Here is a 16,216-nt window from a genome sequence, read left to right as displayed (position 1 = left end):
TAGATCTTTTGAAAGGGGGAAGGGGAGGACAAATGGCCCTACTTTAGAATAGTTTTAGATAGTGGTAAAATTAACAGGAAGCTTTCCCATACATCTCCTATATGCACACACTCACATCCTCTCCCACTATTAACATCTTGCACCAGCGTGGCACATTTGTTCCAAAGATAGACCTACAGAGACACATCATTATCACCCAAAGTCCACAGTTTACACTAAGGTTTATTCTTGGTGTTTGCTATCCTGTGGGTTTGGAAAAATAGCTAAAGGCCTGTATCTACCTCGATCAAACACGACAACTTCACTTTCCTAAAAATCTCCCCTGCTCTCCCTACTCATCTTCTCTCCTCATTAAATCCTGGAAACCACTGATCTTTTTACCATCTCCATAGTTTTCTCTTTTCTAGAATATCATATATTTGTCATACGTATTAGAATGTCGTATGATCAAGGAGAGTGGAGTCGGGGATAAGAATGCAGTTAACATCAACGAGGAGATGGAGTCACTGACTGCTAATATAGATTACATCAACGACAGTATTTCTGATTGTCAGGCCAACATTATGCAGATGGAAGAAGCAAAGAAAGAAGGCGAGAACTTGGATGTCACTGCAGTCATTAATGCTTAACATACTTACAGAAGCCTGATACCTGTTAGACTGCTTCCTGTCCATGGGCATCAATAAGTGTCTTCAGGCTGCCCAGAAAGAGGCACAAATCAAAGTACTTGAAGACTGACTCAAACAAACTGAAATAACCAGTGCTACTCAGAACCAGGTCTTATTCCACATGCTGAAGGAGAAAGCAGAATTAAACCCTGAGCTAGACGCTTTACTAGGCCATGCTTTACAAGAAAATATAGAGGATAGTACTGATGAGGATGCACCTTTAAACGGCCTGGGATCCAAAGGAAGCACGCTGTCTTCAGACCTTATGAAGCTTTGTGGTGAAGTGAAACCAAAAACAAGGCCCGAAGGAGAACCACCACTCAGGTGGAATTGCTGTACGCAGATAGCAGTGAACTAGCATCAGACACTAGTGCAGGAGATGCCTCCTTGCCTGGCCCTCTCACACCTGCTGCAGAAGGGCAAGAGATTGGAATGAATGCAGAGACCAGTGTTACTGCTGCTAGGGAAAAAGAGCTTTCTCCCCCATCTGGCTTACCTTCTAAGATAGGCAGTATTTCCAGACCATCATCTCTACCAGAAAACAAAATACCAGAGCCTTCCCCTGTAACTAGGAGAAAGGTCTATGAGAAAACTGAGAAATCAAAACCCAAGGAACAGAAACACTCTGATTCTGGAGCCTCAGAGGCTAGCCTCTCACCTCCTTCTTCCCTACCAAGCCGGCCCCGTAATGAACTGAATGCCTTTAATCATCTCACTGTTTATCAGGGAAACACATCAGTTCAGCAGGACAAGGGAATTATCAGCCCATTTCCTGCTTCAAAAAGAATCAGAGCCTCTCCACTTCAGTGTGTTCACATAGCGGAAGGACACGCAAAAATTGTGTTCTGTGTGGATTCTACTAATGACCTTCTCTTCACTGGATCAAAAGATTGTAATTGTAAAGTATGGAATCTAGTGACTGGGCAGGAAATCATGTCTCTGGCCTGTCATCCCAGCAACGTTGTGTCTGTAAAATACTGTAATTACACCAGTTTGGTCTTCACAGTCTCAACATCTTACATTAAGGTGTGGGATATCAGAGACTCAGCGAAGTGCATTCAAACACTGACGTCTTCTGGTCAAGTTAGTCTCGGAGATGCCAGTTCTGCAAGTACAAGCTGGATTGTACCAACTCCTCCTGGAGAGAACCAAATCAGTCAAGTGGCCATCAACCCCATGGGCACGTTCTTCTACGCGGCTTCTGGAAATTCTGTCCGAATGTGGGATCTTAAAAGGTTTCAGTCTACAGGAAAGTTAACAAGACATCAAGGCCTTGTTATGTGCCTTACTGTAGATCATATTTCCAGTGGACAAGATCTAATCATCACTGGCTCCAAGGGCCATTACATCAAAATGTTTGATGTAACTGAAGGGGCTCTTGGAACTGGAAGTCCTACCCACAACTTTGAACCACCTCACTATGATGGCATAGAAGCACTAACTGTTCAAGGGGATAGCCTATTCAGTGGGTCTAGAGACAACGGAATCAAGAAATGGGACATAGGTCAAAAAGATCTTCTTCAGCAAGTTCCAAATGCACATAAAGATTGGGTCTATGCCTTGGAAATGGTGACAGGCCAACCAGTTTTGCTCAGTGGCTGTAGAGGGGGCATTTTGAAGCTCTGGAACATGGATACATGTGTGCCATTTGGAGCGATGAAGGGTCATGATAGTCCTATCAATGCCATATGTGTTAATTCCACCCACATTTTTACTGTAGCTGATGATCGGACTGTGAGAATCTGGAATTTGCAATTTGGTCAGATCTTTGACAGATGCCAGAAACATGGGGGAAGATGTTCCCAGTTATTAGATACAGATGACGAGAAACCATAAACTGATACTGTGATTAATATTCTGTATGTTCTTTGTGGAAGATGTTGTCCTGTATTTCTTAGGCAAAAACTTATGAGTGGAATTAACTGGAAAATGTATCTGAATCCAGCTGCTAAATATAAATGCTATTCTAATGAAATTCTGTACTATCCTGTGTGCTTAATTTAATATCTATCAATACATGTGTACCCTATAATTGAAATATGGCTTGATTCACACTTTCATTGTGGCTGCATTTTTGTGCCTCACTAAAATGACACCTTCAAATTATTTGAATTATAACATGCCTGCTTTTGTGACAGTCAGAAAACACCTGGAATATAATGTAGGTTGCTGTTAGCTATTTCCTGTAGTCTGTTCAGATGATTTGCATATTTAAGCATATTGGAAATATTAGTCAAATTGTGGTCTCTTGTCAGGTATTTATCTCAGTCTATAGAATGTTTTCAAATTTCAAAGCTCTTTTAATATAATGGAAAACTAAGGAGAGTATTATTGATTTCTCATAAAATGAAATTGACCTGAATCTACAAACACAGAATGTTTAACAATTTGTGTTAGATATGGCATTTACTCACACTGACCAAAGTTTGCAGTTATGCTATATTCTGTGCTCAGGACTAAAACACTGTTGGATTGTTGTTTTATTAGTGCTGTGCGTACATTCTGCGATGGTAAACATTTTTGATGTCCTAACAAAGATATTTCTATCTATTTTCCGAAGGAGTTGTTTCTATTATTACCTTTTAGTTTCTCTTTTAATTTAATAGTCATATTTCCTTTCCCTTTTGTCTAATTTTTTATATGCTGCTAAATATATTTTAAATACACCATGTTTGCAAACTTTGGTAGCTATGATAGGAATTACTATCCTCTGTGGTGGGGAAAGCTATATAAATGGGTAGATTGTAAAGAAAGCCTATATTGTATTGTGCCTGTATGAATTTTAAATGCTATAGATGGGATTTTGCAAAAGGATGTGTAATTTATGTCTGCTCAGAACATTAATTTGTAAATTCTGCAAGTTTAATTTTTATGTAGATAGTATAATATTTGAAAATATCATCTTTTGTGATTTTTCCCTAAAAATATTTGCTTGTAAATCAAAGCTTAGCTTGTGCTTAAATAAACATATTGCTATGAAAAAAAAAATTCCATTGTCTGGATGGACCACTCATTTATCCATTCACAGAAACCAGAGAAACATGAAAGCTAACTCTGATTTCTCCTCTCAGATGAATGAGTGAATTTGCTAGTGGTTAAATTGAATCAAGAACCATTAGGGCTCATTAGCATACCCTCAAAAGCAAATGTATATATTGACAGTGGTTGGTTTTTTTTTAGGATGGAAATAGAATAACATGAGTGTAGTGATTTCCTGAGCTCAGGGAAGTCCTTCCTGTGAGAAGAATGTTCATATTTGCTCCATTCAACCAAAGCCATACTGAGACATGCTGTACTTACTGGTATACTGTGTGCCTCTCTTTTAAAGTTTTGTAAACTTGGCCCATAAATTAGACATTGTATAGAGAGATATGTATTCTATCTCTTTGTATTTGCACATAACACATCTGAAACCTTTGGAAGTCAGAGTTCAAGATGGGATGATGTCTCTATCTCCTTACTCCTTTCCTGGGTGTTGCTCCACAAGTACATACGTAGTTGCTGCTGTACATGTATTCAAAGCTACCCCTGGTACACTCCTACACTGCTCACATGGTAACACATCTTCCATGTGATCTACTGGCAGAATTACAATGGGTACAAGATGACATCTGATAACACTGTATTTCTTCAAGACTTGTGTGGGACTCCATTCTTATTTCTTCAGGAGACTTTGTCTCTACTGCAGTACAGGTTCAGTAAAGAGAAATCTATTTACCATGCAGATTACATGTATGTAGGAATCAGTCTACAATCTTGAACCTGACCAAGGGGTGACAAGTATGAAAAGTAGAGACAAGAATCAGGTTAAAATGTGGAGGATCAGGGGGCTTTTGTCTCCTTTTGACAGAGTGACTGGTGCATCTAGGCTTTATTCACTCAGACACAGGTACAAGCAATTAGAGTTACACAGGATTTATCTATCTCCCACCATCCATGGTATTTGTCCAGGTAAACAACAGGCTTTCAGTTGTTTTTATGTTTCCCTGAAGCATGTCAACATGCTTGTATGCTCCCTTTCTTATTAGTTTTCACAGAGGGGACCAGTTAGGCCCCAGTCTTCCTATCTGTTCTCCCACACACATAACACATTTGTGTTTTCTAGGGATTGAATTCTGCAATTCAGTGTTTCCTCCTGGTGTGAATTATTGTCCATGATGGTGTGAATCAAAGTTTACAACTGAAAATGTTTAATGAATAAAGTATTTTATTGGTCAGTTTTCCCACTGCTGGACAAAATACCTGAGACTCACAATTTAAAGGAGAAGAGATTAATGGGCTCATGGTTTTAGAGGGATCAGTCCATGGTCAGCTGGCTCCAAGGCAGAGACATCATGATGGAAGGGCATAGCAGAGATAAGCTGCTAACTTCATGGTGCCTGGAAAGCAAAACATGAGGGAAGAACACAGGAGAGGAAAGGGAAAGGGACCAGATACAGATCCCAAGGTCCTACCTCCATGAGCCACCCAGGCACACCCAGAAAGGTGCTTCCTTAATCCTCTAGGCAGGTCCTGAGCTCATCAAGTTGACAATTAAGCTTAACCCTCACCAGAAAAGAACACTATTAGAAAGGCGACAATATGAGGACTTTGATGGCTTCACAAATCCTAACACTTCAGAAATTAGTTAGAGGAATTTGATGTTTGGTGGAAAGTGCCAGTATGGGAGGGAAGGCAACAAAATGCTGTACAGAGGCAAGAATCAAACAGAGCAAACACCTGAAAACAGTGAAATATCTATCTGTATGCATGGCTGGTAAAACAAGCATCTTCTCCAAATGAATTCTAGCTATAATGCTACAAATAAAATAGACATGAAATATTTATTGTGTAAATGATTCGTTGAAAGCAACAAGAGGATTTGGAAGAAAAGCCAGGTATCTCTACAACTTATAATTAATCATTAAAAGAACACCATAACTCCCTCATTTTTAGTATTTTTCCTGGAAGAGTCATAATCACTGGCCTTCTGAAGTGGTTGGTTAACTGTTGGATAAATGTCCTTGTTGGGCTTTCTTCTAAAACAGGATTATAGAATGAATATTTTGTGAAATACAAGAAAATGAGACCCTGTCCAAAACTCTGTGCTCATAGTAGATTCAAAGCAAAGCATTAGTGTATTTTAAACACCCTTGAGTTATCCAAAGTGTATATTTTTGTATATTTTGGCTTGACATGCTTTGCTAATGATACTAACATTTTTTCCTGTATTTTCTGGAAAAATACTAGAGAAAAATCCTCTAAAATGTGAAGAACTGAGATTGACAGTTAATTGATAATGTGAATATGTGGTCAGTGAGACTTTGCTAAAACATATTGTTTTTATAAACTGAGTTATATTTCATTGACTGAGGAATAATTGTCTAAGACATTTCTGAATGTTATAATACATTAGAGGCATTCATCAGACTGGAATGTTTTCTCTTCTAATGCAAATTGTGAGGCTGATTTTGTTTCATGTTCAGCAAGGCATAATAATACAGCCTCCAGAGACACAAAAAAGGAGAAACCACTTTATTAATTTGTTAATGTAGATATCTCAGTGTGTAGGCTTTGTAATTTCATGTTGTATCTTTGCTTAAACTTGTTTTGCCAGCATCTTTCCTCATGTGCTCTCTTGATATAAATGGCACCAGATGGAAGGAGAGTTTAGGGCAGTGGGGAGGGGGGACGACTGTATTCTGTCTCACTGACATTGGATAGCACAGGCTGTTGTCACAGTTTGCAGTCCTTTTCTTGCTTTTTCAGATTGGTGACCCAGCTCAAGCCTCACTGTATCTGAAGACCTTGAGGGACATTATAATTCTGCTTTTATTACTATGATTTTCTCAAAATTTTAAATTAAACATTCTTGGATTATACTTACAAATTTGCAAAGTTTGCAAGAAATGACACTAGGACCTGGGGTGTAGCTCAGTGATGGAATGCTTACCTCCAGCACACAAGGCCGTGGGTTCAATTCCCAGCACCTCAAAACCAAAGAGAAATCCATTTATCCTTTAAACAGAGCCACCTATAGTTTACTCCCTCATTGGTTTTATCTTTTGTCGCTTGCTCTTCTCTCTCTCTATCTTTTTATCTATCACCAATTTATCATACACACAGTGATATTCACTTATACAACCCCAGTACCATTATCAACTTCATAAATTTACATTGATGTAGTATTTCGATCTAGTCTTCTGTCCAGATTCCAGTTTTGCCAGTCATCTAGTAATGTCTGTTGTAGCATGATTGTTCCCTCTAATACTGGACCCAATCTAGAGTCAGGTATTCCTTTTAGCTATCGTGATTCATCAACCTCCTTTAATCAGAAACCTTTCCACAGCTTCTCTTTCCTTCCATAAGATTGACATTTTTGATGGGAACATTCCCAAACCCCCCTTTCCTTAGTAGAATATTCGCAGTTGGCCCTTATGCTATTTCCTCAGAATAAGGTTAAGATTGAGCACTCATGGCCAGATATAAGCTTCTCAGGATAGCACAGCTGGAAGCTCACACTGCCCATCTATATCAACAGGGCGTGCTCCTGACGTGAGCCTGTCAAGGTGTGACCTGCTTTCTGTAATCACAGCTTGCTTTTCTTCCTTACAACTCATAAGTAGTCTGCAGCAAGACCACACAACCATCTTCATCCTCATCACAATTTCACCATATACTGAGTATCCTTTGGTTGCTCTGACGTGATCCTGTATTTACCACGATAAGTGCAAATGGATGATTTTCCAACTCTAGCACTCCCTCCATAATTTCCCATCCATTGGAATTCTTCCCTATCTATTTAATGTGACACAGACTCACAAAATTTTTAACTCAGTAAGTGTAGTAAAATTTCTTACAATTTCATTAGACACCAAAAGAATTTGGAGCCTGGAAATATATATAACTATTTTTGGCTTCACATTTGCATCATCAACTGTTACTAACCACCACTCCTTTCACTTCCAAGAGATGAACTACCTCCTCAATGAATCAGAAAGCTTCATAATATTTGCTGTGAATAACAACATTCCTTCTCACCTTCCACATGCACTGAAGTGCATTTATATCTATACCTATTTATACCTCATCTTCTCCACTTTGATCAAGTCACAGTGAAGCAGCCTTATCCACGACCAAAGACAAATGCTTTATCTGTGTGATTTTTCCTCTCCTCTTTCTCTTTTGTCTTATTGGCCTTCTGATGTGTAGAACTTGATTAATTGTATACGTGTCTCATGAAATGCTCTCTGCACTGGTTTGTGCCTGGTTTCCATTGTCTTCTATTTCTACGTATTTTGAGGTTATACGTTCCTTGAACAACTACCACAGGGATCTGTCAGTTACCCCTCATCCTAATGTTTTCTTCTCACACATCCTTGGCATCGATGTGGAGCGAAGCTGACAGCAGGACCTAGTTCTACCGCCTAGCAGGGGTCACAGCCACCGCCTCCCCCCTGCACGCTTGACCACCATCTCCCTGCAGTTCTTCCACAATGACCTCTTTCCTCCTTCCTGCCACCAACCTGTCTCTTTCAAGTAGTCTCTCCCTTTGGTCTGCAAGTGTATTCAAGTTTCTTCTACATGGAAAAAGCACTCTGCTCTGGTTTCTTCTTAAAGCAGCTGTCTGGCTTTTGTTGCAGCCACCATCAATTAAATGTAACCAACACATCCTCAACAGAGTGAAATCTGAATTTTCCCTGTGAACCCTGACAATTCTCCCCTACAGCATTCATTCCCTCATCCAATCAAGACATTTAGTCATTTGCTTTGTGCTTGCTACTGTCTTGTACATCACAGACCAGCTCCTTTTCTGCAAACCATCGTCATTGGCTTTGTGGCACTTCTCCGTGACATCCACCACTCTTTCATCAGGTGCCGTCTCTCCTGTTTGCTTCTGAAGAATTCTAAGGATTTATCCCAGATTGCTGCCTTCCCTTATTGCCTGATTTTTCTTGCTTTAAATGATAAGTACCTCTTTCTATGTCTTTGGATTTAATAAGCACATATGTAACAAAAACAGCCAGGTAAAATAAGCTCCAGGTCTCCAAACATGACCTCTCACTAAAGAGAAAAATCCGAGTCATAGAGCTATGCCACCATAAGGAGATGTCACAAATTTAGCATGTCCTAAATTGTGATACTCATCTTTCTTCTACCTTTATCACCTCAGAGGAATCCCTCAAGAAAACCAAGAAATATATATTCTATTTTCTCTATTCCATAAATCTTCATTCAGCCCTCAACCTGGCTGAATAATCCCAGAGCTATTTTAGCCCAATGTTGTCCAATAGAAATTTCTGTGAACATTAAAATATTCTATACCTGTGTTTGCTAAAATAGCCACCAGATACATGTGGCTTTGGAATACTCGAAGTGTGGACTTTGTAGCTGAGAAATCTCATTTTTATTTTATTTCATTGAGACCAATTTAAATTTAAGTTAGCCCATGTGGCTGATGATGACATTATTGGACAAGTACTATACCTTCATAACCCAGGATATGTGGATTCCATTTAATGCCGCTGTTGATAAGTACTCTGATAGACAAAAATCAATCATTATGAAACATAAAGGGGAAAAGGAAGAAGGGAGGGAGGCAAAGAAGGAAAGATGGATGGAGGGAAGGAAGACAGGAAGGAAGTAGGGAGGGGCATAGAAAGGGAAGCAGATGTTTTTAGTGAATGTAATTGGTTAAACAGGGAAAGACATTTCTTTTTATCTCTGTGCTTTTATAATGCTACGTGAAATGCAGAAGGAAGAGGAGACAGGAAGAGCAGTGTCTACCACATTTGACAGTGGGACTCTGATCCTCAAAATATCTGTCACTGTACAACTCACTGCTGCAGAGTTGGAGAATAACCTTACATCCTTCCTCTCCTTCACCACCTACACACCTGCTCACCTCAGTCCCGCCAGCTCTACCTTCTGAATGATCTCCACATCTATTTTCTCATCCTATTCCTCACTAGTTCCATTAATTTTCTAGGGTTACCATAACCATGTAACAGACCAGTGGCTTAAACAACAGTAACTTATTTTGTCACTATTCTGAAAGCTACCTAGAACATCTTTTAGTATTTACATTGTATCTAAGGTACTGTTACATTAAGTGCCTCTGTGTAACATGGTTAAAAATGTAATCTCTTGGAAATAAACCTTCATATTCTGTAAAATAAAAAAAAAACCTGTAAGCTATGTCATCTAATACATTTTAACCACCATTGCCCCAAATCCCTCTTCAACTTGTAGTTTCCTCCATTCAGATTTGATACACTTCCTTTTCAATTTTTCCACCAACCACATGCACACTTGGAAGCACCCTCCTCTCGTTCATTCACTGGTGGACACTTGCTGCACCAGTGGATGGTCAGTTTGTGTGTCCTGTCCAGTTCTCTGAGATCCACAAAGCATTCATGGTGTCCCTGGCCCCCAGATTCCAATACTGCATGTGATAAGATTACAGTTTCCTAGGGGCTGTGGTCTTAGGTGAGTACAGACATAGGAGAAAACAAATTACAGTTCAGTGTAAAAAGAGTGTGGATAATTTCATTTCAGCCTTTCAGTGGCTTCTTTGGTAAATCAGAAGATTTAAAGAAAAAAATTGTCATTCCTAATCATAAGCCTTTCTACCTCTTCTCTCTTTAAAACTGTCTTTATTTAGAACTTCCTCCCATGTTACTAATTTACTTATTCTCCCAGAAACCACTGGAAAAAAGCACCAAAAGATTATGCCTTTTCCTTCAAATTTCCTGTATAAAATTCAGACACAGGGGTGGGGATTTACCTCAGTGGTTTCACTGCCTGCTGTGCAAGTGCAAGGACCTGTTTTCGATCCCCAGTACCAAAAAAAGAAAAAAGTTCCAAAAATTCAGACATGGATCCTCAGGTCCAGAAACAACCAAACGGCTCCCATTTAAGTATCAATGCTTTCTGTTAGGTTGTATGTCTTCTTGATTCTTAGTTTGGTATTTCACCTTTGGCTTATTTTGTCTTTATTTTTTTCCCCTGTAACATAGGTTCATGAACACATTTTAATTAAATGTACATTCTGTTTGGTACCAGCTTCCTTTCAAAATTTCTTAGACTCCCTACTTTCCAACCTTCTTTTATTCTTCTTCTGTCTTTTCTTTCATCATCTGACTTTTTCCACGCAGAATAAAATCCTCTTACTTACTGATTTTTGTTAATGATTCTCCTACTCCAGCAAACAATCCTTTTCTTCTTTCTATAAATTCTCTGTAAGAAAACATCTAGTACTAGAAATATTCATTCTATTCTTTGCTGTCCTTGATGTTACTTCTTTGTATAATTTTTTGAACTTTCTGACATCTCTATAGGGACAGGAGTGGGCATTATTTTTCTTGTAGTTTTTAACTTTACAGAAATGTTAGTACTATTACTGTTGCTGCCAAATTTTTTTTATTCTGAGAAAGTAGTTTTTGCTATTCAAAAGTTTGATCATGTTTTGTTTCCCAGCCTATATTAGTTCTTATACCTCAATCTTTTCTTTTCTTCTTTTTTTTTTTTTTTTTGGTGCTGGGGATTGAACTCAGATCCTTGCGCTGCGAGGTAGGCGCCGGAACCACTGAGCTAAATTCCCGGCCCACAGCTTATACCTCAATCTTATCTGATTTAGCAGCTCACTTTCTTCTTTTTTATGTATTTATGAGCTGTGAGTTTAAATAAAAATACATTGGAGCTTCTATTTCTAAGTGTTTCACATCTTGCAATCAAGATCACTCACATCTATTCTTTCCAATTCACAATGCATCGCTTCCCAGAACTTTTTCACTTTTGAAGGTCTAGATTTTTAGGGTGGCAAAAAATACAAATTTCCAAATCAATTCATTAATCAAAATTGTTTTCTCTATTCTTGAAAAATAAATTTGGTCCGCTTAACTCTTTTCTAGGACGTTCTGGCGTGTTTGCAGCGCTCCTGTGAGGTTGTCTCTCACACGTTTGGACATTTTCCCAGCCTCCTCCAGCGCTTGCCTTTGCCCTCCAGGGGCTCCCAGGTCTCAGATTCCCTGCCTGATCCTCACCGTAACAGAGCACAGCCTGCTCTGCAGCAGGAGCATCTCGCCCTCTGTAATGTCCCTGACCTCTTTATCAGAGCTGCCTTTTCCTTCCCCACACACTTCAGGCAAAGCTGACTCTGCTAAAGTCATTTATTCCATGATGTGCTTTTCTTGTCTGAGAACATCTCCTTGCCCCATTCTGTCTGGATTGCTTTTCACCTTAAATGCTTCATTTTTTCCCACTTCTTTCCTTCCAGGTCCTCAAGTACTAAATAAGAAAATATCTTACATCTCTTTTCTGAAGGTCTTTCCCGCTGTTATCTTCCCAACAGGACTCCAGTAAATTTATCTGTATGGTTTGATCAGAGGCAGTGAAAACCTAGAACATGACAAGCTGAGAAACGCATACCCTCTCTAAGCTTCAGTGTCATCATCTACATAGTAAAAAGGTCTCTTTTTTTTTTCAGTACCAGGGATCAAACTCAGGACCTTGCGCTTGCAAGGCAGGGGCAGGCCCACTGAGCTAAATCCCCAGCTGAAATGGGTTTTTAAATCAGTGTTTTCACAGGGCTTTTTCGAGGTTATATGGTAAAATGATTAGCATAATTCTTTGCATATCTGAGGCACTAAATATATATATATATATATATATATATATGATACAATTTCTTTAAAATTATCTTCCCTTTTACTCCGACCTTTCAGGAAATCTCTGCTATTCCCTTTTATGCATTTGTGATTTTTATAATGACAATTTACAGTGATTTTTTTTTATCACCAGATCTCACACAAAAATGATTTCTTGAGCTATGTCTGCAGCAAATTTGGGGCTGTTTCTGGAACTTCAGGGCCTTTGATCTCCACCATAAGTCGTCTGGTATGTGGGAAAGCCCACTCTTTTGGGCCTCTCAATCTGCCTTTAATAACTTCCAGGAATGAGGCCGAACATCACGTACCCAGCCCCATTGTGCTGGGGCTGCTGTTGGTCACCTTGGTGTTTCCCTACATCATGCTCCAGTTAGGGAATATGGAAAAGACAAGCCAATTTCAATGAGCATCAAAACTATGAAAAATTATAAACTATTATAATTTCTCACTATAAGTTAATAAATTCACATTTAAAATATTTGTATCATACTTAGAAGAATACATAAACATTTAATAGAAAAGAAACATTATAAAGTGGAAAACCTCATTTGGCAATGGAAACAAAGAGGAAGGAAGAAGGGAGGGAGGGAGGGAGGTAGAAAGAGAGGGAAGCAGGGAATGGAGGGAGGTAGGAAGGAACAGATAGAAAAGAATGAAAGAAGAAGGAAAGGAGAAAGAAAGCAAATAAAGAAAAAGAATAATCCATCCATCAATAAATATTTATTGAGTACTTATTGCTGGCACTTGAGATATAATATCAATAAAAGCTTTTTTATGCTTTTATTGATATTTTATGGGGGAAAGGGTTGGATATTTCTAAGATCAAGGGCTAAACACCATTTAATTAATTTTTTTTTTGAGACAGATTCTCGCTGTGTAGTTCAGGCTGACCTTGAATTCACTATGTAGCCCAAGCTGGCCTCAGACTCATGGCAATCCTCTTGCCTCAGCCTCCTGAGTGCTGGGATTATAGGTGTGTGCCACCATGCCTGGCAACATTTAACTTTTGATTGCTTCAAAATAGATAGGCAATAAGATATGGTGAAAATCAAGAATTTTGGAGGATGATTTATGGATTTTGTGGCCTTGGGTAAATTTCTTAAACTTCCTAAGTCCCCAAGTTCTCATCTATAAATTAGTTATATGTAGAATGACTTTGGAGGATATAAGAGAGGAGTAAATAGAACAAGTATAATGGCCTAGCACATAATAGGTGTTCCATATTTACCCAGTGAAATAAAAACAGTAATTTATTAGTAAAGGAAAAAATGCTTCCTATGGTTCACACCTTCTCAGGTAACTTCTAGGTTATGGTGGTGTGGGGTTCATTTCAGCCTCCATTCATAGTCCTCGTTCTTTCTACTCCACTACTCCCATGTCTGTGTCAGGCAGAAAAAGAGGCAAACCAGCAAGTGGCATGTAATGTTTGTCTTTTCCACTCCCTCCTGTTTCTTTTCCTTTTCTATGTTTCTTTTATAACTCCCAATCTTCATCTGTTACCCATCTCAGCGGGGGAGGTTTGCTCTCTTTTGTCTTTTTCTTCTCTCCAGACTACCTTCCCCTGGCCACTGGGTGGTTCTCTGTAGGTAGGTGCAGTGGAGAGGAGAGGATTCCAGGAGCCTGGCCCATGGGAGCCGCCTCTGTGTGACCCCTGTGGCTTCTGGAAGTTTCCTCTCCAGAGCTCACTCTCCAAGCTCTGTGACCACCACACTCCTAACTGGATGATAGATTGAAAGCATCATGAAGAAGACAGTCAGGAGTTTGTCATCACAAGCTTTGAGAAGTAATGTCATCTTTTAAAAGCCTTGAGGCTCAGGATTATGCTTTGCTTAGTTCTGCAACACGATGACACCAAAGGAGGATAAGTTTGTTGAATGAGATTCCATATATTCAGCAAATGATCCCCTCTCTGCAGTTTTATTTATACTTCCAAGATGCTCAAATATAACAGTCCAGAACATTGTAGGCCAGCAAACCTTCAGCTCTGCTTTCGCAGTGGTTCAGTCCTTTGAAAATTTAACCAGATGAAATTAACCTTTGAAACTACATAGCAGGTTTCATAGAGAAACTCTCATGCCTGGATAATTTTTAAAACTGGACAAATTACCTGTATAAGTTTCTTCCTGTTACCTGTATAAATAGAGAATATCAAAACCTTTGGTTAAAAAAGATGGAATGTAAGAATTTAGAAGAGTAGGTAGTATTGAGTCTATGACTTTACACCTTAGTAGCTGTCTTAGTTACTTTCTCATCTCTGAGACAAAATACCTGACACTCAGAAGTTAAAGGAGGAAAGGTTTATTTTAGCTTACAGACTGTAGAGGTTTCAGTCCTTAGTCATTTGGCTCTAAGGCAGGGCAGCATGGTAGAAAGGCCTTGCAGAGGAGAAACAGTCCATGGCAGTGTAGGCAGTAGGCAGGAAGCAGAGAGTCTGCCTTCTTTCTGTCTCTTTATATTCCATACAGGCTGCAAGCCTATTGGTTGGTACCACTCACACCCAGTCTGGGGCTTCCCTCTTCAGTAAATCCATCCAACCACACCCAGAACTATGCTAATCCCACTGGGGGACTAATCCAATCATCGCACCCTTAATCCAGTATCACACACCCATGATCCAGTGACCTTCCAAAAGCCCCACCTATGAGCACATGAGGGTTGGAGTGGGGGACTTCTATATATAAACCATAACAGTAACTCTTCAACTTTGGATAAGTATTTTAACTTTGAGCCTGCCTTTCTCAAATAACAGGAATAATGCTATCCTATTTCACTGGAATGATTAACTTAAAATATATGCAAATCAGTTAACATAGTGATCAACACATATTCCTCAGTAACTGAGAAATAATATTCTTACCATTATAGACCATCAACTATCTAATTCAGATAGTTTAAATCAGCCAGCTTGAATTCCATACTATTACATTGCAAGTTCCTGCCTCCCAGGTCCCTCCTTGCCAATGAAGTTGACCTTCTCCCAACACATGCCATTATATTGGAACCCACCTAAGCCTGTTATGAACCTGAAAAATGGGGCAAGAATCCCAGTTACGGACAGGGTCACTGAGGACCTGAGAGATTGACAGTATTCCTGGAGTCATACAAAGATACTTAACCAAGTCTGGGTGCTAGACTAGAGTTCTTAAGTCATATTTTCTTCCTTTAAATGTCATAAAGTGATTCCTTGCAGAATAAAGTAAGATAATAGACCAAGACATAGATATTTTACAGACTCTTCTCATCTAGAAAATCAACAACCAGTAGGCTCCTGTCAGTCTCTTTTCAATTTTAGTATCTTAATTTAAGTGGCAAAGTATTGAGAATATGTGTTTTACATTCTAAAGCATTGATCCTAGACACACCATGAAAGCTTTTCAAGAGAAAGCATACTCTGGATGAGATTATTGAACTGTATCATCTCCCTCCATTCTCATATTTGCAAGGCACTTATGCTGTATCAGGAATGTGAAACAGTTCTGACTTTTTCAAAACATCACACAAATAGTCCTCCAAATTGGCTACAGACTAAGCAAGTCAAATAGCTATTCTCAGACTTGAATGAATCTTTCAAATTGATAATGATAGCTCAGCCTTGAAGATGCAGTCAATAGCGGTGATGTGGCATTTGTGGTGATGATGCTGTTGTCTGAAGCTTTGTGTTTGAAAAATCAATATCCAACCTGCCTTCCATGTCTAATGAAGCTTTGAGCATCTCAAACATTTCTTTCACATATCCTATTATCATTCTTGCAATTTTAAAAAATTTTAAATGTGTATATTTTTTCAACTAAAGTATAATATAATACAAGGTATATTATTTTGGTTGAAAAATTAATCTGGTTCTGCTACAAGCAACCATGGCAAAAATATAAGCAATATATATTTAAAATCCTTTCAAAC

The 16,216-nt window shown here is 38.9% G+C and overlaps 1 pseudogene; it reads left to right on the top strand.

Annotated features, from left to right (window-relative positions):
• Positions 1–443: 443 nt before the first annotated feature.
• Positions 444–2,481, top strand: LOC101716281 (kinesin-like protein KIF21A; annotated as a pseudogene).
• The last annotated feature ends 13,735 nt before the right edge of the window (positions 2,482–16,216 follow it).

This window comes from Heterocephalus glaber, unplaced genomic scaffold, assembly GCF_053883595.1.
Source record: "Heterocephalus glaber isolate CG9 unplaced genomic scaffold, H.glaber_assembly_v1.0 deba00000331, whole genome shotgun sequence".
Classification (NCBI taxonomy): Eukaryota; Metazoa; Chordata; class Mammalia; order Rodentia; family Bathyergidae; genus Heterocephalus; species Heterocephalus glaber.
This window is presented reverse-complemented; position numbering and strand designations above follow the sequence as displayed.